This window comes from Papio anubis, chromosome 13, assembly GCF_008728515.1.
Source record: "Papio anubis isolate 15944 chromosome 13, Panubis1.0, whole genome shotgun sequence".
NCBI classification, from domain to species: Eukaryota; Metazoa; Chordata; class Mammalia; order Primates; family Cercopithecidae; genus Papio; species Papio anubis.
In genome coordinates, this window is record NC_044988.1 from 52,451,216 (window position 1) to 52,473,896 (window position 22,681).

Consider the following 22,681-nt stretch of genomic DNA (forward strand, 5'->3'; position numbering starts at 1 on the left):
TTTTATTTTATCTTCTATTTATTTTATTTTTTATTTTTATAGGTACATAGTATGTGTATATATTTATGGGGTACATGAGATACTTTGATACAGGCATACAATGCTTCATAATCACATTTGGGTAAATGGGGTATCTATCACCTCACCTCAAGCATTTATCCTTTCCTTGTGTTATAAACATTCCAGTTATAGTCTTTTCATTATTTTAAAATATACCCGACAAAATTATAGTAGTCAACATATTGTGCTATGAAATACTAGATCTTATTCATTCTATCTAACTATATTTTGGTACTCTTTAACACTGCCCACTCTCCCCTCCCCCAATTACCCTTCTTAGCCTCTGATACTCATCATTCTACCGTCTATCACCAGGAGTTCAGTTGTTTTGATTGTTAGCCGTCATGCATGAGTGAGAACATGTGAAGTTTGTTTTTCCCACAAATGGGTGAGAATATAAGAAGAAAGGACAAAGTGCCGTATTTCACTTAAGAAAATGTGGTACACATGCACAATGGAGTACTATTCAGTCATAACAAAGAATGAGATCCTGTCATTTGCCACAACATATATGGAACTGGAGGACATTTTGTTACAAGAAAACTTTTAAGAGAAACCTATGTGGCCCCAGAAAAAGTGTGTACGTGGTATTAGGAGATACAAATATATGAATTGAAAGGAGATTTCTTAATACTGTATTCTCTTGGATGTATATCCTGTGCACAATCTGAAAACATACTAGTAAGGTTCTCTTGAATAAACAATCTTATTAGGAAGACAAAATTATTTTAGGAAGGAATAAGGATGAGAAAAAGGATAGAGAGAAGGTACAAATTATAGTGTATCAGGGCCCAAAAGGGGACCAGGACTACTTTACATGTCAATAGAGTATTTTTTAACTGGTCTGCCTTTGCTTGAGGGAGACTTGAATGTCCCCCTTCCCCACTTTCCCAGCGTCAGGCTGAATGTCCAGTCTTAGTGGCCTTGGGAAGAAGTCTGGATTATTTAATCAAACACATTTACTTATACTTCATTAACTTTGGAAGATGAGCTGAGAGAATAGTGAGGTGTGGAGATTTGTGTACTAATGAATTCACTTCAGGTGATGCCATAGATATTTATGATGGAAGAACATTAAAAAAAAAAAAAAAAAAGGAAACGCTTCTGATCTCTTGGTGGGCAGAATGTTGTGTAATGAATCTCTCAAAAGTGTCAACATTAACCATAAGCTTCATCCATAGAAAGATTGTGAGCAAAAGGGATTAAAAAGAAGGATGAAGAAGGAGGAGAAGAAGAAAGACATACATTTGGAAAGATATCTTATGTAATTACTTTTTGATAAAAATAAGTACAGTACAGCTATTGAGATACAAAGCATATAAAAATTCTTGCCCATGTTGGAAAGAAACCCTATCTTTCTATAGTTTTCAAGAGCTCCTAGTGGGCATTAGTTGGAGGTCTTTGTTACTTAGAGAGGCTGAGAGGAAAAGAGGAGGGAATCCACGAGGATCCAAGTCTTCTATCTTTACTTCAACCAGAGAAGCTGCTCTTTTATCTATTTTCTCTCATTGTACTTGCATGTAAAATTTTGTTTGAAGATAGTTTCCATGGCTAAACATCATTTTTTAAAAAAACTACCTTCTTACACCTTTGCTGTCAAAGTAGGTTGTAAATTTATTGTGAGCAGAAAGAACTTCTCTGCTCTTGAGAAGTGATTAGTATCTTGCTTTCACATGGGAGGCAAGTAAATACATAAGTAAAAGTAACACATAATGTGCAAACATCATCAATAGATGAGTAACCAAAGAACAAATATAGTTAATTTATGAAAACATCTTTAACTTTAATCAACAGAGAAATGCAAATTAAAACAAAACACTATTTTTTCCTGTACCAAATCATCTGAGATTCTGAATAAAGGAGGTTTTAAAATGTTAATGCTGTGAAATACCATACATATAGTGTAATTTATGCAATGTACTCTTAAACATTTCAGAAAAAATATATCTATATTCACAGAGAGAGAGAAAAAGAGATAAAGTGAAGGCAAATGTAATAAAATGCTAACATTCAGGGAATCGGGTGAAGGGTATTGTGGGAATTCTTTGTGTTATTCTTGTTTCTTTCATGTTACTCTTACATTATGTCAATAAATACATTCTCCAAAAATAAGAAAAAGATGATATGGCATTAGAGATATATATAGTTAAGAAAATGATTAAAGTCAATGAATAAGTACTAAGAAAAAAATACAAAATATTGACTATCAGTGAGGATGCCATGAAAGAATCAATGTTACATACTGCTAGCAGAAGTAGAAGTTGGGACAACCTTTTACAAAACATTTGCTGATGTATATTTAAAGTCTTTGACAATGTTCATTTCATTTTATTTGGTTCATTTCATTTATTTCATATTCATTTCATTTATCTGGAAATCTAAGGAAATAACATAAAATAGCTTCCTGTACAAAATATGTCAAATCTAGCATTTTTTATAAAGCTGACATATGTAAGGAACCTCATTATCTTTCAGTAATCAGATGGTTATATGGTAGAGCCTTATGATTGGGTTATTGTATAATAGTAAATATAATGATGAAGATGGTAGCTGTCATATGCTGACATACAGTTACTATGTATCATGAACTATACTATGTCCTTTTCAAGCCTATCTCATGTAGTTCTTGTAACAGTCTTCAAATTGACATCCATTTACAGTTTATTTTATTATGGAAAACATTGCATGATGTTAAATGTAACATTTTAGGTAACAGTTGTGTGCTAATTTTATACTAAAATATAATAAAAACTTTTTTCTTTTTGGAGATGGAGTCTCACTCTGTCGTCCAGGTTGGAGTGCAGTGGCATGATCTCGGCTCACTGCAACCTCGCCTCCTGGGTTCAAGTAATTCTTCTGCCTCAGCCTCCCTAGTAGCTGGGATTACAGGCGCATGACACTGAATCCGGCTAACTTTTTAAAAAAATATTTTTGGTAGAGATGGGGTTTCATCATGTTGGCCAGGCTGGTCTCGAACTGACCTCAAGTGATCCACCCGCCTTGGCTTCCTTAAAGTAAACATTTCAAAAGGAAAAGCAATAGTAGAAATGATTTTAGTAGAAGTCTAGACATAGTTTTTATTTAAAATACCATAAAGTTGAAAACATTTTTAAAAGTATCAGTAGGTTAATTAAGAAATGTAGTTGGTGTTTATATTTAATCCTAATTGATTTCTGAAGACAAAAAATTACTATATTTTTTATAACAACAGCAACATACATTGTAATAATTGGCCTGAGAATATTTGATGCCTCGATAAGCTTAAATAGTAGACTTTTTCTGTTTGCATCTGCATTGTACTATAATCAATATAAACATATAATTTGAACAAAAACAAAGTAAATGTAAATTATAGTATAGTATAAATGTAGTAGAAAAATGTGGTATAAAAAAGATCATGTTCCCAGAATTTTAAAGAATATACCTTTTTAGATGTAAAAGTTAGTAAATTACATTTTAAAAGAAATTTTAACTTAAAAAATCTACAGTTGTTATAAATACATTAAATACATTACATGAGAACTGAAATTTTTCAATAGGATAATAGTATTGGCTATTATAATAATGCAAATATTGAGTGAAATATCTTCCGATTTGAAATAGAGACTAAGTATCCTAATGAACATAACACAGAAATGAAAATATCTTTTCCAAAAAATATTTCCATTAAAATTAAGCCCACAAGTATAATACATTTTCTAATTCTTTGTTGCCAAGAATCATGGATAGATTCAGAAAATAGTTTTAAATATTTTATAGAGCTACTAGGTATTTTATATCTTCTGTACAAATTCTAAGTAGATTTAGGCTAATTTTTATTACATACCATAAAGTTAAAAGCAAAAAGTAGAGAATGGAATGTAACCAACTGACGTCAATAAATGGAAAATCTAGCATGGATGTTCATAAGGTTGTACCATTGAAATTATCTATCTCAACGTCTTTGTTCTCTGCCTGAAAATTTGAGATCCCAAAAGATTAATGTTTTACAGTACACCCCTTTGACTGCAAAGGGGTGTCTCCATGAACAGTCAAATCTTTATCAAAGGTACATCCTTAACATTGTATCTATTACCCAGATTCTCTTTTCTAAGAGAAAACAGTGGATGATTAGGAGAAAAGGATATGGTATCCATACTTCCTAGTTTTTATGAGACACTTCTTTTTATACCTATTATCTTGGTGTAATTATTAACAGTTCTGTCTTTCATACTCAAAACTATCAATCTTGGCTTCGACACCTCAAGGTATTGGGTGTATTGAGTTTTTAATTTGGTTAAACTATGCTGATGGGGTAAAGTGGAGCAGAAATGGGAAAAGGTGGAGTGGCTATTTTCTTTTGCTTACATTCTTCCAGCTAATCCAAGAAATTTTTTACAGACAGGGTTTCACTGGGTCACCCAGGCTGGAGAGCTGTGGCAGGTCCTATCTCATTGCAGCCTCCAACTCCTGGTCTCAAGCAATACTCTCACTTCAGCCTCCACAGCTGAGGATTATAGGTGTGTGCCTCTGCACTGAGCTCTAAGAGACATTTGGAAAGACAATGATTGAACAGCTTTCCCAGGATTGCATAAAGTTAGAAGCCCAATGTTTTATCACATTAGTTTGTATTTTAATTGAACAATTGTGTATTATACTGCATACTTGATGACTTGGGTTAAGGTCTCATTCTGTTGCTCAGGTTGGAGTGCAGTGCAGTGGCACCATCATGGCTCAAGCAATCCTCTTGCCTCTTGAGTAACTGGGACTACAGGTGAGCACCAATGTGCCTGGCTGGCTAATTAAAAGAAATTCTTTTTTTTTTTTTTTTGTAGCAACGGGGTCTCACCATGTTTCCTAGGATTGGATTAATCTTGTTGTAAGCCAGTGTTTGGTTTTCCTGCTCAAGAACACTAATAATTGGACATGTACTTATTCTGAGACTGTTAATACATTTTAGTCTTTTGCTTCTGTCTTCTTTCCATTATAAGCTATAAACTTAGAAGATCTGGTGAGGCACTGAGGAAAAAACAAGTAAAAAAAAATCAAGAAATAACTTTCTGCTGGGAAGCAATAATTTCAATTACTGTGTTTAAGTTATTATTTAGAAGGGGAGGCACAAATAAATTGGCACATGCAAATTATATGCAAACACGTTTGGTCTTCTCAATTTATGGTCCCATAATTTGAATTAAAATGTTCCTTTAAAGACAATTATGTAGTCCTAATGTTCTGTAACAGCAAACCAAAATTTGGATTCTGTAAGGAGAAACTTAGCGTTATAAACAAGCTTCCATACTTGGGATTTTGCTAAAACTTGCTCTAAACTAGTCCCATCTTATGTAGTTGATATGTGAAATGTTTGTGTTTTGATGATAAACCCAATGCAATTTTTGGTGTTAAATTGATGTTGCATGGTGGTCACAGTAATGAGTCATAGTTTCTGAGTAGACTTAACTTTTGCTTTCATTTTGGCAAACAAATGGTTATAGATTCACAATTATGTGAATAGATTGTTCCCATGCTAAGTGCAAAGGGAGTAATACTTGAAGAAAATCTTTACCTAATTTATATTAATATTTTATACCTATCTAATATATATATAAAACCTGAATCTATTAACTATAATGAACAGGTACTAAGAAGCCATACACTGCCACATGACATAAATTACAATCTAAATGAGATATCCATATTTACATAAGCAGTTCCATAGGCACTCTAAGCTAAGTTCATGGGAAGAAAGTCTTCCAAATGCCATTAATACCACCAGGGATAATTGCAGGACTAGAAAGAAGCATCCATGCCATTGCTGGGGAAACAGAGAATGGGGTTTTAATTTTCAGTTTGACTTACATGCTGTTGTCATATCATGGAGACTACAGTTGCAGTTTTACAGCATGGTTTTCCTTGGCTTATTTTAGAATCACAGAAAGAGTAAGCTTGCAAATCTTTTAATAAGGCAATTACATTCACACAAAGATTAGATCTCAGTGGCACAATAGATTTTTGCTATATATTCAGTATCTTTTTGATATTCCACTGTCACTAGACAAAGCTGTGAATAGTAATGTGACAAGTCTATTCAGAAGACAACAATGAGGGTTTCCTTAATTGTGTTCACTTGTATGCCACACAAACCCTCACTTAATTTTTTTTTGCCTGTTTTGAAAAAGCAGAAAGAAAATACCATTTAGAGTCACAAAAAACACTGTTGAATCTATCTTTGAAATCTGCATTTTGTATTTGTAAGATTAAAATGTTGAGATATTCAATCATTTAATTTTTTATTTTATAAAAATATCTCATGATTCAAAATGTCAGTCTTAATATAGAAATGAATTACTTGGTATAAAAAGAACAAAAATCCATAAGAATCTAAAGACTTGTTTCAAAATAAGTGCTTTGGATGATGTGGGATGTGGAAATGGAAAATCCATGTGTTAGTTTCTAATGGTTACTAATGAAAAGAAACTTAAATATAATTGTTTTATTTATGAGGCTTGTCCTTCCCTCTCACAAATTAAAATTCCATAAAAATATTACTATAGAAATATAAGATATATGGTTATGTTTAGAAAATGCAATTTTACATTAATGTATCAGTTTATTTGTGAGAGGGAAATAATATTTATATGAGCTAGCATTTTGTTAATTTTATAAATTAATATTCATATATTAATTTTAAAAAATGGATATAATGGCACCTATTTTAATTATCCCAAGTTGAAATTCATTAGCTAAAACTTCATTTAACTTACAGTTCATTGTTTGAAACTAATGAGTTTATAGAAGTAATTATCCTTAATGCTAACTCAAGCAGGACAAATGGAGACTGATCTAATGAAGAAAGAATTGGGTTCTAATCTTGATCCTACAAATAAATTTTACATCTTGGTTTCATTTAATCTTTTTGTATCTATTTTCTTAAGAGTAAAACAGGGACATATCTGATGTGAGGATAGAATAGAAAACTAATAAGAAAATTCCTGCAAATATAAAAGTGCTACACTAAGGCCCTGTAATATTAGGACAGATATAGAAGATCCAGGTAGATCCTATATTCACAAATTTGGGAGATTCACATACTGAATCCTGGAAATAAATAAGAAGGACTATATGATTGTACACCAATGGTTACTCTCAAAGAGATAGAAATAAACAAATGACTCTAAAATTTTCTAATGTCTTAGAAAATAATTGTTAAATTATACGATGAAATAGAACTTAATTATTCTGAGCAGCATTTACCTTTTTTAAGCACTTAAAAAAGGCTAATTTGATATTACTAGTGGAAGTGATCAATAAAACTTTCTGCTCACTGAAAAGCACTGCAAAGCATTTTGGTGTTTTTGCATAAAAATTAAACAGAATACTTAGAGCAAATGTAATAAGTAAGATATGAATTAACTTTTTCTAATTAATTGAGACATTTGCACAAATACTAATTGCAATGATCAGATGTCCTGAGAACTATATACCTTGATATTGCTACAGAAATCTGCACTTTTTTGTGCTTGCCAACAGTTTATCATTTTAATGAACTTGTCCAATAGAGGTCGATCACAATACTAGACTTGCATCTGGTGCTTCCAAAAATAATTAAGAAAATAAAAACAATACTTTATGATTGTTAATTATGTGGGCAAATTAATATTCACAATCCTGCAAACCCAAATATTGAGTTTTTAAAAAGTGTTTCCCTAATGTAATTCAGGTCATCCAAAACAGTCCCTCACAAGATCTAAGTTTATCTTGCTGATGTTCTTAATACAGATTTGTCATGGACATTAAAATCCCACACAAAATGTTTGATACTTACTATGGAAAATCTTAAATGTAATTTTTTAGCATTATATTCTACCTCTACAGATTCTAATGAATGAATAAATTCTTTATTGACTTTGGCTCAAGTGGCAAGGCTATGTGACTCAGGGAATAACCAAGTGTTGGCAGAACAAAAGTGAAAAATCAATAGCAATTGATTATTTAAACTCGGAATTTCAGGGTACTCAGGCAGGATTTATTCTAAGCCAAGCCCCAATAGGAGCACTCTGAATCTATCTGATTTGTAAACTGTCTCCAATACTTTTTCCTATATAGTTAATTTGCAATCAGAATTGCTGTTTTAAACTAGGGCATCTTATCTGTTGGTGAATGTTATATAGTGCATGTAATTTATTTGTTTTTGTTCATATATATGTCAGTGTCTACCTATGTCCCATTACTTTTTTTCCTTTTGACTTCTGACCCTTCTCTTGAGATGTTTCTTCTTTATATTATTTTATTTCAGAAAATGCTAGAATTCCTTCAAGACTCTAGTACCCCTGTGGTGTTGTCATATTGAATTGTGGGGGAGGGGTGTTACCCCATCTGATCTCAGCCAAATCAGGATGGGACATCATTCAATTGAAAGCCAAGAGGGACACAATTGGAAAGCAGTGCACCATGCTTTTTGTATATTGCACCTGCCTCTTGGGGGGCATGCTAAAAGTGGCAGCACTTTCAGAAAGGGAAAAGCTGGCAGATGTTGGCGGTGATTAAAGGGATGATTAAAAACTGGCACACTCTCCCCATGAAAGTGTGTCTGTGTTTATTCAACTACACTTAGAACTTGGCAGGTCTTGGAGATCTGGCCAGACCAGCAAAACTCTGGCAGGACCACTGTTACTCATAGTTTCTTCTTCCAAGATACTGGTATCAGATACTAAGCAATTAAATTTGCCAAAACAATATATAATGTCATAAATATAATTTTTGTATGAACTAAGTAGAACATAAGGAAGTTACTTTCACAATATGGTTATTGAATATTACAAACACTAATTTTTTGACTACACGTATGAATGAATGAATAATTTTTAATTGGACCAGAATGAACAGACAAAATTACATAAGCAAGAATTAAAATAAAATATCTGAGCTCATAAGATTAAAAAGTACTGACATAGATGAACTATTGCTGAAACAACCAATATTATCTCATTTTCATTATTTAAAAGAGCTATATTAACCAATGATGGCCCCAGTTCACTAAGTGAAGTGAGCCTAGAGACAAGTATAATGAAGGAAGACTTTTCACATTGCTGAGAAGAATCAAAAGTGGACAAGGAACAAATGTTGATGTCCTGTAGCATGCTGTTGAAATTCATGTATTTTGTCATGCTGGTACCCTCTCAGCAAATGATAAAATCCTCAAAATGATAAAACTTGTATTTCTGGCAAGCACCCATTGTTTGCCATTATTGTCCATCTTGATAATATGAATAAAGCTGTAAGATTTTGCTGAAATCAGTATATTACTACTTTTTCTAATGTAGCTATAAGTGGAACTAAGGTTAATACATTTGCTAAGTTTCTTTCTTTGTGAAGTTATTGGAATATGTTCATTTTGTAGCTGTTGTTTTATAATAAAACAAACACATAGGAACACATACAAAGAATTTTTTGCTCCTTAGTTCAACTAAACTCTGGGTTCTTGTCTCATGACCAGGAAAAGTTAGGCACATGGACACATTGAAGGGTGAGGAGAGCAGAATTTATTAAAAGAAAGCTGTGAAAAAAATGGCATCCTGCCAACAAGCTCTCACCTCACAGATTGAACACCAGACCACCACACATGAGCTGAAGAGGCCAGGATCCTCCTGCTGCATAAGGCACAAATTCCCCATAGCCCCACCCCATTCTCCCACTGAGCAGGCAGGCTCTTAGTCTGAGTCACTCCACATTGATGTACTTCTCTTACTGCACATGTGTTAAGGGATGGAATTTTTTACCGTGGGCATGTTTAGGCAAGCCCCCCGTGCACAATGACCTCATGTGGCATTTGGCTATCTCCTGTCTCTATCATTCCCCTCTCTAAATAATTATATCTAACTGCCATAACTGCCATTAGAACAAGGATAAGGATAAGGGCAAATACCAATCTTAACTGATTCCTGCTGACAGGGATGCTGTTTGTGAAAACAGTAGTCCGATCTCCTTCAGAAGCCTATTTAAGGGTTCCCAGCAAAAGGAGCCATCGTCTGAGTCTCTGGTTGCGTGATTGTTTGGAGTTTGATGATCTGAAGGCAAGAAGAGACAAGTTGGGTTATTAGAAAACATATCACAATGAAAGAAGGGGAGGTAAGGAAAGCTCAAAAATCCTGAAGCCTTTTACATTTTGCATGGGGGAAGGGAGGCCAAAAGCCTGACTGGTAAAAAAAAAAAATTATTTGCTCTTTTGCCAGCATGTTGGGCTTCTGGGTTCCCTTCCCCCGAGCCCAATCCTAAGACAACCAGTTTAAGGTTTCGGAAATTAACTTTTCCCAGTTTGGAGGATACATCTGATGGGAGTGTCGTGTAGTACAGAGACACGACTAGCTATCTGTGAAGAGGAAAGAGGCAGAAAAAGGAAAAAGGAATTATTTTCAAAGGTGTCACAGGGATTCAGGATGCATTCAAAAGGAGTACAGACTGAAGATGAATGACTACTCATCTAGAAAGGGGGCAGCAGGGCATCCAGCTTCCCTTCTCTTCCTAGCAAATACCCAGGGTACGTGAGGGAGAGAAAGTGAGGTATCCCTCTTTCTTTCTTCCATCCTTATATTCCCAAGTCCCAGCAACCACGACAGGATACCACCCATGGGTGTCAAAGCAGCTTTCACCCATGTTAACACGGGGTATGGGGGTGGGAATATCCACTCTTACTTATTTATGCCCTATCTCCCCTGCTGTTGGTAGCCTTTGAGTTCCCTAGAACTCATTTATACCATGAATACTAGCATGACCTTTATCCATGAAATGAGAGTCTTGGCTTAATTGGCAGGAATTAGTGATGCTCACCTGCACTATGCCTTTTAACTTCATTATTGGCTGCTTCTGCATCCCTCAGATCCAGTTTTCGTTCCTAGGGCTCAACCAAAAACTTGGAATTGAGTTTGGGACCAAAAATCTGTCTTGGGGAGGTTTCATGGACTCCTTATCATAAGCTGAATGCTAAAGTGAAGCTGTGAATTGAGTCCTCTTCCAACAAGGAACCCAAAAGGAAACATCTGGACATCCTATTTATTTCTGTCACACAGCAGGATTTGCAGGATAATTGCCCAGAACTAGAATATTGATCCAGATTTTTTTCATTGTCCATCCCCTCTTATTTTTATTTTTTATTTTTTTGAGACAAATTCTCACTCTGTCACCCAGGCTGGAGGCAGTGGCACCATCTCAGCTCACTGCAGCCTCTGCCTTCCAAGTTCAAGCAATTCTCATGCCTCAGCCTCCCGAGTAGCTGGGGTTACAGACATGCTCCTCCACACCCATCTAATTTTTATATTTTTAATAGGGATGGGGTTTCACCATGTTGGCCAGGCTAGTCTCGAACTCCTGGCCTCAGTGATCCACCTGCCTTGTCCTCCCAAAGTGTTGGGATTATAGGCATGAACCACTGTGCCCAGCCTTCCCTTTTGTTCCTTCTGAGCTGTAGTCAGAGATTGCGGGTTGGTTCATAGGAATAAGCAGGGTTAGTCTAAAATGTAGGCAAAAACTTAAAAACAACTAATAAGCCTAGAATTTAATGATGATAAGTTTTGAAGCATAATTTCTCTCTGTAGTCCTCATTTTTGTTAAAAATAAATCATGATAGGACTGAGTTGCTTGCAAAACAGACTTTAGTATTATACTTGGCCTGATTATTTACATAAAGTGCAGCAAGAGTAATTATTTTTACATATGCCTTTTAGATTGACTTTGATGGAACTCTGTTCCATAAGGAATCTCAGGTAGGACTTTCTAAAGCCGAGCCCACCCATGGGTTTGTACCCTCAAACACCTGTGAGTGGATAAACTCTTTTCTTGAGGTCCCAGGAGCATGGGGTTCTTGGGCCTGTTAGAAAGTGACATTCTTTACTTACCACAGAGTAGGAACCCTGTATGGGGACTGTGTAGGCAAGGTATGAGTCCAGTTTTCCCAAGGGACTTTTATTGGCTCTGCAAGTTGAGCTTCACTCCTTAAAGGGAAGCATACCCTTTCAGTCAAAGCTTTGGGAAAACAACCAGTTTCTCCAATTGCATCCTGTTGCAAAAGAAAATGGGTTGTTATTGCACTGATGCAAGCAACTATATTGCCATATGTTAAGACTACTCAACTAGTTTCCAAATTCTGCAGAAGCCAGGGAGAGAGAGAAAAACATGCTCCAAATTTTGTTCACAGGAGTATACCTTACTCAATTATTAAAGGCTGTAAATAGCTCAAAATAAGTTTCCTTGACTCTGAAAAACTGTAAGGATCAGCAATGTTCCAAGCAAAAGTCAAAAAATTACTTCAGCTTTCTATTAGTTCAGTCTGTTTAATTAACTCTTGTTTTGCTTAATATTTGTGAACATATCACCTCTTCATGACTCCTGTAAATTTTTTTCACTATTCCAATGTTACAATCTCCAAAGTTATCGGAAACCTGCATTTGAGAGCACTTGTCAAAGTTCTATAGCCATCTTTTGAAGTTATAAACCATCTTTTGAAGAGGATCAAAATAAGACAATTGTGAATAACAAAATGTCTGGGGTAGTTACAGTCAGAGACATGATTGACAAAGAAATTTGGTTTCTGTATGGTTTACAATAACGTAACAACCCTAATTGTGATTGATAGCATATATTCAGCCATAAGAATTTTAGAAATCCCATACAATTTCAGAACATATATTATTCCCTAAAACAACCTGATGAAGATTAAACATCATTTTGGCAATCCCATGTACCTAAACATGTCAGACAGTCCTGTTTACCTCTCTTCTGGATGCTCCAGAGGCCCTCTGCAGCATCCAAAACTAGGGTTCAGGAAAGACAACCTCGAAGCTGAAATATAATTTTGGGAAGCCTGTTAAATGTTAGAGGTTTAAAACACTTGATATTATGAAATAGAATCCCAGATTACCGTAAGTTATTAATTTTGCCAAAATAATAACTCAAAAATTTTTAAAAAGCAAAAACCTTTTATAACACTTTTGAATTTAGTCAGTGTTCACACACAGAATTTCTTTGGCAAGATTAATTATTTAGAAACCTTCCACAACTTCTTTGAGCTTTTGGCTTTATCTTATCTAATTCAAAACAATCCTTTAACCCTAGGCAAAAATTTACATTTTGACTACATCTGCATTTCACTAATAATCTTTAAGGCTTTTTATTTCTCAAAGATTAAAGTCTTGTGAACCAAAAGAAATAAGCTTTTATGTCCTCTTTAAAAAAATATTTGATTTAAGCAGTTATTTTTCTTTCCAGCCAATTAATTAGAGCTCTTTTTTGTGGACATCACACACAACACATATATAACTACACAGACTGACAGCAGAAGATTGAATAGCTATAAGAGAATTTTTATTTGCCAATCTCCTAACTGGACTATTGGCCTCTGGGTGGAGACCTTTAAGAGCAAGGCTAGGAAAGCATGCACTTTCTAGGACCTCATAAACAGGTATAACTGAAACACAAAAACAGATTTTGAGAGGGATCCATCTGCCTCCAATTCCTGAGACTCCCTGAGGAAAACAGAAGTCTCTCTCAAAATGGAATCTGTGGTGCCTTTTCTGTTTTTTTTTCCAAGGAGTCCCAAGCCATCAGAAATTATCTTAGGGCCCCTGATGCTTGCATTTAGTGTGACAAGACAAAATGGAGAAAAATAATTCAGTTGACTGAGAAAAAATCCTTCTTCCTGCAAAACAAGATCCAAGAAGGGAAAACATGAAGACCTTTTAAATATACCTATAACTTGGATATCCACTTTTAATTAAGCTGAACACTCTTTAAGAAAATTTTTTAAATCCCTTGTTACATGACTTTAGCTGCACCAAGCAGCCAGTATTTCTGGCTTTCCAACTTCACTGAAGGTAACCACCCAGGTGCTCAGAGAAAGGAAAATTCAAGGCAGTTCATGGAGTGGAAGAGAATCAACAAATGGCAAAGGTCACACAGAAATCAAACCAGAAAAGACTCATTCCCTAAGCCAAGATTGAATCCAGGCCACCATTGTAAAATAGTGGAGGCTAAAACAAAGCATTGCCATGTGGTTCTCCCAAGGACAGAAAATAAGATAGAAGCTTGCAGCAAAGTTTGCTACTGACCAGTTAGCCAGGCTGGCTTGAACAGTGGGCCTATGGAGTCCTAGGCCCACATCCCATCCTAAGATACCCCTCTTTCTGACACAACCATACAGAAAGCCATCCAAAGCATCACCAGATTGGCTACAATTTAAGACCAAGCTCACAAATCCATTTTCATAAGTAAAACTTTACAAAGAATGTAAACAGTGATAGTTGGGTTCCTGTCCTAGTAAAATGTCCTCTAAAAGGAAAGAATAGCCTCTTGCATAAAAGTTAGCTCCTGACCTAATGGAGAAAAGGAAAAGAAAAACAGCTTAAATGCAGGGCTAGAAAGATACCTTGGGGAAGAGCCTCTTATTCTTATGCAAATGGTTTCTCCAACAGGGAGAGAAACTTTTAATTGCTATTGGATGGAGATGGACTCCTCGACTGGGGGAGGGGAAAACACCATGGGTGTGTGCCAGGGAATGCTGGCCAGCCAGCCATGCGGGGCCTTGGACCATGCGCCCCAGCCCCAGCTAGGAGGGTAGGGGGGTGGGAGTCACCACTCACATGTCTATCCAGTGCACATACCTGCAGCCATTGGGGTGGGGGTAGAACACCCCCAATATTGCAAAGGAAAAAATAGGTGCCATTATAGTCCCAACAAGAAAGATGGAAAATGCCATAGAAAAGACTGGGTTGGATTGAGGCTGACATTCCTGAATCCGAAGAGCGACAGTAGGGTGTTGGGGTGGGGTGCAGTTTCCTCTACCCTTGGAAGAAGTCTGAGGACAGGAAGACTCAGAAACAAGAGGGATAAAGATGTTTTAGTCTGTGTTTTACTCACCTTTCCTCATGCCCCATACAGGCCACCAAAATGATGCAGATTTTTTTTTTTTGCTTCTTAGCTCAGCTAAAATCTGAGTTCCTGCTTCATAACCAGGAAAAATTACACACATAGACACATTGAAAGTCGAGGAGAGTGGAATATATTAAAAGAAAGCTCTCAGCAAAGAAAGGGGGTCCTGCCAACAGGCTCTCACCTCACATATTGAGTATCAGACCACCACACAGGAGCTGAAGAGACCAGGCTTCTCCCTGCATGAAGTGTGAATTCCCGGTGTCTCCACCCCATTTTCCCAGTGTACAGGTAGGTCCTTAGTCTGAGCCATTCCACATTGATTTATTTCCCTTACTGCACATGTGTTAGGAAATGAAATTTTTCACCTTGGGCGTGTTTAAGCAAGCCTCCTGTGCACAGTGACCTGGTTGGCATTTTGCTGTCTCCTGTCTCTCTCGCAAGCACACACCATGACTTGGGATGATGCATATATTCAAGGAATGGATATTAAAAAAAAACAAAAATTATTAATCTGGGCCATGTTCACACTTCTGTTGCTCTTTATTTCCTTGATTGGGGGGAGTGTTCTTAATTTTATTTCACCCATTATGGCCTTTCATGCATTTCTTTGAGCATAATATTTTTAATGAATGTTCTATCTTGGTTAATATTTTCACAGAATGCTGTTTTCAGTAAATTTCATATAATGCAGCTTATCAACTAATGTTTCAAAATATAACATTTTTGTTATATTGCTATCATTGAGTGGGTACCACTCAAGAATTTTAAACAGGACTGTGATAAATTTACTACTGTTTATTTTTTCTGTCTTTTTTGTTTGTTTGTTTGAGATGAAGTCTCGCTCTGTTGCCAGGCTGGAGTGCAGTGGCGTGATCTCGGCTCACTGCAACCTCTGACTCCCTGGTTCAAGTGATTCTCCTGCCTCAGCCTCCCAAGTAGCTGAGATTACAGGCACATGCCACCATGCCCAGCTAATTTTTGTAGTTTTAGTAGAGACAGGGTTTCACCATATTGGCCAGGATGGTCTCTATCTCCTGACCTCATGATCTGCCTGTCTTGGCCTCCCAAAGTGCTGGTATTACAGTTGTTAACCACTGCACCTGGCCTCTTTTAGACAGTACTAGTTTACAGATCAAGATCTATTCTCAAATATCTAACTATATGTTTATATATTTATACTGTTTGTATATTTATATTTTCAAATAGTAAGTTTTTTCCAGGAATATTGAAGCAGAGAAAAATAATTATGTAATGAATCTCTGAGGTTCAGTTGAAAAATGAAAGTAAGAGAAAGCATCTTTATGATTTTAAAAAATCATCTTTATCTCAAGAGCAAGTGAATGAGACTGTATTAATGAATAAAATGTAAAATTTCAAAAAGATTTATAAAAATAATTAAATGTTGGAATTTTGAATTCTAAGGGATGGAAAAAATAACTAACAAATAATGAAAATCAAAATTTCAATAAAATGTTAGTCAACAAATGGGAAGTAATAGAAATTATTAGGTAAAAAGAGTTTCAAGGAACATTTAGAAAATCACACATACACAAATATATGACGTTGCATAGGAGACATTGGAGGGGTACTGCTAGTTGAATCAAAATTTTAAAACCTTGAAAAATGAGACATGTATAAGAATTATACTAAAGCAGGATGATTTGAAGGACTTAAGCTCAGAAAGTCAAAATAAGAAGGTAGATGCAACTAATAACTGACAAGATGTCAAGGTATGGAGTAATTAACCTCTAGAGATATCTTCCAATTCAACCAATAGCTTTTTTTTTTAAAATACTACGAAGGTCATTGTTTATCTACTGTATGTCTTGTGTTATTATGAATAAATCTGATATAGTTCTGTAGAACTCAAGAAGTTTTTGTTTTGTTTTTGTTTTTGAGACAGAGTCTCACTCTGTTGCCCAGGCTGGAGTGCAATGACACGATCTCAGCTCACTGTAATCTCCACCTCCTGGGTTCAAGCACTTCTCGTGCCTCAGCCTCATGAGTAGCTGGGATTACAGGCATGCACCACCATGCCAGCCTAATTTTTGTATTTTTATTAGAGACTGGGTTTTACTATGTTGGCCAGGCTGGTCCCAAACTCCTGACCTCAAGTGGTGTGCCCACCTCAACTTCCCAAAATGCTGGGATTAGAGGTGTGAGCCACCACACCTAGCCTAAGAGGTTTTTTTAAAAACACTCTTCAAAATACAGTCAACAGGTTTCTTCTTGAAAATAAAATGGATTATAGATGTATTCTTTAAGGAAGCAGGAGAGATCTAGTGCTTATTTCCACAACTGCATTCCTGCTACATCTACTCTCTTTTGAAAGAATGTGTGCAGTGAGTTAGATTTTGTACTAGAAATGCCAAAAGTGAAAAATAGAAAAATATTATACAAGTTAAGAATTATATGTATATATTCATTTCTTCAACAATGATTTATTAACTATTTCTTCCAGGCACTATTCTAGGCATTGAGGATATAGAAGTAACCTAAATGGATAGTAACTTTTCTCACGGTGTTGTGGTGTGGGAAGACAGACAATAATAATAAAAAGGAGTCAGTATGTGTCAGAGTGTGAAGAGAGTTTTGGAGAAAAAAGACAGAGTTGGTAGATAGTACTGGGGTTGCTAGTTTAGACAGGATGATCAGGAAAAACCTCTTTAATGTGGTGAAAATTAAGCAAACACTGAATACAATGAGGTGGCTATGTTGGGGAAAATGTAGAGATTTAAAAAATTACAGTTTGTAAAATGTATTACAAAGTGTATTATTTTATTTGAGTTCTACAACAACTGTAGGAAGCTAGATATATATTATTATCATTTTTAATCTTGTGGAAACTACAGTTAAGAGAGGACAAGGGAGTTGAAGTTACCTGCCTAGTAGAGAGGGGTGTTATATTTAATCCAAGTCAAATATTATTAGTTCAGCAACAGGTCTTGACAAAGTTGCTTACTTTCTCTAAGCCTCAGTCACCTAATTATTAAGATGGGGATAATAGTAATAGTGACCCCATAGAATTGTGACAATTGTAAGATGATCTGTACAAATCAAATTAATGTTTGGCATATGCATCTGACAAGCCTTGACTGTAGATCAGAGGTCAGCAGACTATTGCCCCAGACCCTAGCCAGTCTGCTGTCTGTTTTTGTAAAATATGTGAGCTAAGAATGGTTTTTACATTTTAAATGGTTGGAAAAACCAAAAGAACCTTATGTGGACTTCAAATATCATTATCCATAAATAAAGTTTTATTGGAACACAGTCACTCTCATTCAATTATGGTTGTCTAAAGCTGTTTTATGCTACAACAGCAAAATTGAGGAGTTATAAAAGAGACCATACAGCCAGCAAAGCTGAAAATTTGCTAACTAATCCTTTCAGAAAAATTTTACTGATCCCTGCTCTGGATAGAAGTGCTCAACTTTGCTGCCCAAGCTATGTCTTGTTTCTTTTTATTTCATTTATTTTTATATGATTTTATTTTTAATAAACATATAATAATTGTACATATTTTGGGGGTACCTAGTGATGTTGTGATATGTACCATGTACAGTGATCAGATCAGGGTAACTGGCATATCCATCATCTCAAACATTTACTGTTTCTTTGTGTTCAGATGATTCAATATCCTCCTTCTAGCTATTTAAAACTATATGTTATTGTTACCTATAATCATCCTATAGTGCTATAGAACACTATAAATTTTTCCTCCTACTTGACTGTAATTTCATATTCTTCAACAAATCTCTTCATATCCCCAACTTCCACCACCCTTCCCAACCTCTAGAATCCTTTGTTCTACTCTTTACTTCTTCGAGATTAACGTTTTTTTTTTTAGCTCCCACATATGAATGAGGACATACAGTATTTAAATTTCTGTTCCTGGCTTATTTTGCTTAACAAAATGCCTCCCATTTCCACACAAGTTGCCACAAATGACAGGATTCCATTCTTGTTTATGGCTAAATAGTATTCCATTGTGTTTATATACCACCTTTTCTTTGTCCATTCATCTATGGTTGGACACTTACCTCCAGGTTGATTCCATATCTTGATTATTGTGAATAGTGCTGGAATAAACATGGGAGTGCATATATTTGTTGGATATACTGTTCTCCTTTCTTTTGGATAAATGCCCAGTAGTGGAATTGTTAGATCATATGGTAGTTTAACTTGTAGTTTCTTAAGAAACCTCCATACGGTTCTTCATAGTAGTTGTACTAGTTTACATCCTATCAACGGTGTATATGAGTTCCCTTTTCTTTGCATATGTCTTGCCCTTTCAAGTCTGCAAAGAGGTCTGCCCATACCACCTAATCTAAAGTAGTTCCTTCCATCCCAGTCTCACCTCTTAACTTCTCTCCATTGCTGTGTTTTATTTTCATCAATGTACTCACTAGTGTCTGAAATTATCCTATTTATTTTGTGCTTGTTTATCAGTTTCCTTCCCTCTTGACTAAATACTCTGCTAGTGTAAAAAATCCATCTGACATCTTGTCAATTAGAGTTTTAGGATATATTTATGTTTTGTCTATATATCTTTGGTCTTATTTCTCAGTTTCCTATGAACTCTGAATGGTGAAGAAGTGTTGATAGATTCTGCTCAAAATCCCCAGAAATATGTACAGATTTTTTTTTTTTTTTGAAGAATGGGACTATACTCTAGATCTTATTTGACTTTATTTTCTCTCTTTATTTTACCTTGTTTGTACATATAACTCCCTATTCTTTTTTTGACACAGAATCTCACTCTGTCACTCAGGCTGGAGTGCAGAGGCACAGTCACGATTCACTACAACCTCAACCTCCTGGCTCAAGTGATCTTCCCACCTTAGCCTCTCCAGTAGCTAGGATTAAAGGTAAGTGCCACTGTTCCCCGCTAAGTTTTGTATTTTCTGTAGAGACAAGGTTTCACCATGTTGCCCAGGCTGGAATTTCCTATTATTTTAATAACTCCAATATGTAGATAAAATTAGCTTAACTATTATCATGTGGATGGAAATGTATAATAATCTTATTATTACAAACGTTGATACAATGAGTATTTTCTTATTTTGTTCATTTGTGCAAGTATTTCTGTAGAGTAATATTAGATATAAGTATTATCTTAAGGAATATGCCTATTTTAAAGTTTATAGATATTGATGAATTGCTTTCTAAAGAGCTGTATGGATTTTTATGCTCCTTAATAGCACCTTTTCCCCATATTGTAACTAACACTGGATATTGTAAAAAGTTTTAATTTCAGGCCAATCTGGTATTTAAAATATGATATTGCTTTACTATTTTAATTTTTTCATTGACTATATATGACTGGACATATTTGCTTAGGTGCGTTGGTCATTTGTATTCCTTTTTTCTGTAAATTACCATTCATATCATTACTCCTCAAAAATGTTGAATCATCTTTTGTTAAAATTGATTTTTATTAGTTCTTTAAACATTTTTGACATTATTTCTTTTTAATCTTATGTATGTTTTAAATATTTCCCATTTGTCTATTAATTAGCTTTGAATTTTGCTTCTGGTATCTTGTAGCCAAATCTATCAGCTTTTCCTTTGTGGCTGTTAGATTTTAAGCCTTGAAGAACTTCTTCAATCAAAAAGTATAAAACTATTTCTCTATATTTTCTTCTAGTAATTTTATAAATTTTTAATGTTCAGCTCTTTCATCTATCCAATTTTACCTAATGTAACTGATCTAAGTTAAATTTTCCCTTAATAGCTATCTGCCTCAATATTATTTACTGAGTTGCCATTTTTAAAAAACTACTTATTTGAAATGTTAACATCCAAAAACATATACAGTTATTTCTTGATTAAATATTTTTTAAGTAAAAAATTTAAAATTAAAGAACAGAAAAAATATAGAAGTGCACAAATTGTGAATGAAAACTTGATTATTTTGCAAAGCAAACACACCATGTAACTATCAGCTATGTCAAGGAATGGAATTATTACTATCTCAGAAACCTGTATTCTGTAGGTAGTCAACTGTATCTTCCAATATTGATAATTCTGTCTTTTAGAAATATATTTTTATTTTGCTCCTACTATATTAGGAAGGTCTCCAGAAATCTACAAGGACCTCTTTCTCTTGTTCCTGCTTTACATGGGGAATGCTTTTGATCTTTTATTAAACATGAGATTTGCTGTAGGTTCTTGGTAGATTCTCCCCAATAAACTACAGAAAAATGTTTTTCTATTCCAAATTTATAAAGATAAAACATGCATAGGAATTGAATTTTTGTAAGGCAACAATCAGAATTGTCTCAAGGTGACCTTATAGGCGCAGACTGGCTTGCTTGAATATCAGGCTAGCTGGGACAACAACATTTCTCCTACATCAGTAGGAGAAAATTCACTGAAATTCAGCTCTCACTCTCTCTCTGCCCCATCTTTGCAGGAGAAACTAAAGCATCTTACCTCCCTAATATCTTTAGTAAGACAAGTAGCTGACCTACTGAGGCAATTCCTCTAAATTGCTTTTGCTCCAAATCCGGAAAACCTGATGCTAGGCAATCTGAGTGCTCTCCCCACCCACAGGACTGACTCTCATGACTGAATTATCAGGAGGAGAGATGAGGTTGTGGAGGTGATATAGTAGAGGTTGGCAGTAGACCTCTGGGTCTACTGGGTTAGCTGTGCTCTAGCTTGGTTTGTCTCCCTGTGTCATGTTGAAAGGATTAGGGGTTTCCACTTATGCCGTCTCTTCATTTCTGGTTCCTGGCATTTATCAATTCCCCCCTTCCCAAAAAGTATATTCTTCAATAGGTGTAACATTGTAGCATTCATCCAATAATTTGTGGGTGGAGATGGTGCTCACTCAGGTTACATCCACCAGCTGGGGAAATTACATGAATAGCGTCTGTCATGATTATCATATTTTAAAGCCAATCTATTAATGAATTGAATTATACTAATGGATATATTACTGCTTAACTTTTCTTTCTTGTGATAAACCCTAACATGATCTAATGCTGTTCTGATTTGCCAGTACTTATTTATCATTATAAAAATCTCTATTAATGAGTAGGAGGACTTTATAGTTTTTTGTAAATAATTTTGATACAATTTTGGGGAAGCTTTTCATCTTTATTTCTGTGCTCTGAACAAATTTAAATAACAAGGAGTTATCTGTTCTTTTTGAATTTAGCAAAACTGACTAGTAAAACTGGGCATGTGCATTTTGCAGAGAGGGTAGATATTGATTTGCTTTCAATAAAATTTTTCACTATTGTCTAATTGAGGCTTCCTATCTATTTTTTTTTTTTTTTTTTTTTTTTAATTTATTTATTATTATTATACTTTAAGTTGTAGGGTACATGTGCATAACATGCAGGTTTGTTACATATGTATACTTGTGCCATGTTAGTCTGCTGCACCCATCAACTCGTCATTTACATCAGGTATAACTCCCAATGCAATCCCTCCCCCCTACCCCCTCCCCATGATAGGCCCCGGTGTGTGATGTTCCCCTTCCTGAGTCCAAGTGATCTCGTTGTTCAGTTCCCACCTATGAGTGAGAACATGCGGTGTTTGGTTTTCTGTTCTTGTGATAGTTTGCTAAGAATGATGGTTTCCAGCTGCATCCATGTCCCTACAAAGGACGCAAACTCATCCTTTTTTATGGCTGCATAGTATTCCATGGTGTATATGTGCCACATTTTCTTAATCCAGTCTGTCACTGATGGACATTTGGGTTGATTCCAAG

General features: G+C 35.3%; 1 long non-coding RNA gene across 2 annotated transcripts in view; it reads left to right on the forward strand.

Annotated features, from left to right (window-relative positions):
• Window positions 1-19,749, forward strand: part of LOC103878286 — a 103,400-nt gene extending 83,651 nt beyond the window's left edge. For both annotated transcript variants that reach the window (XR_638408.4, XR_001895810.3), the window contains 2 exons: window positions 15,005-15,246; window positions 19,710-19,749. This is a non-coding gene — a long non-coding RNA (uncharacterized LOC103878286). The remainder of the gene's footprint in view (window positions 1-15,004; window positions 15,247-19,709) is intronic.
• Window positions 19,750-22,681: the final 2,932 nt, after the last annotated feature.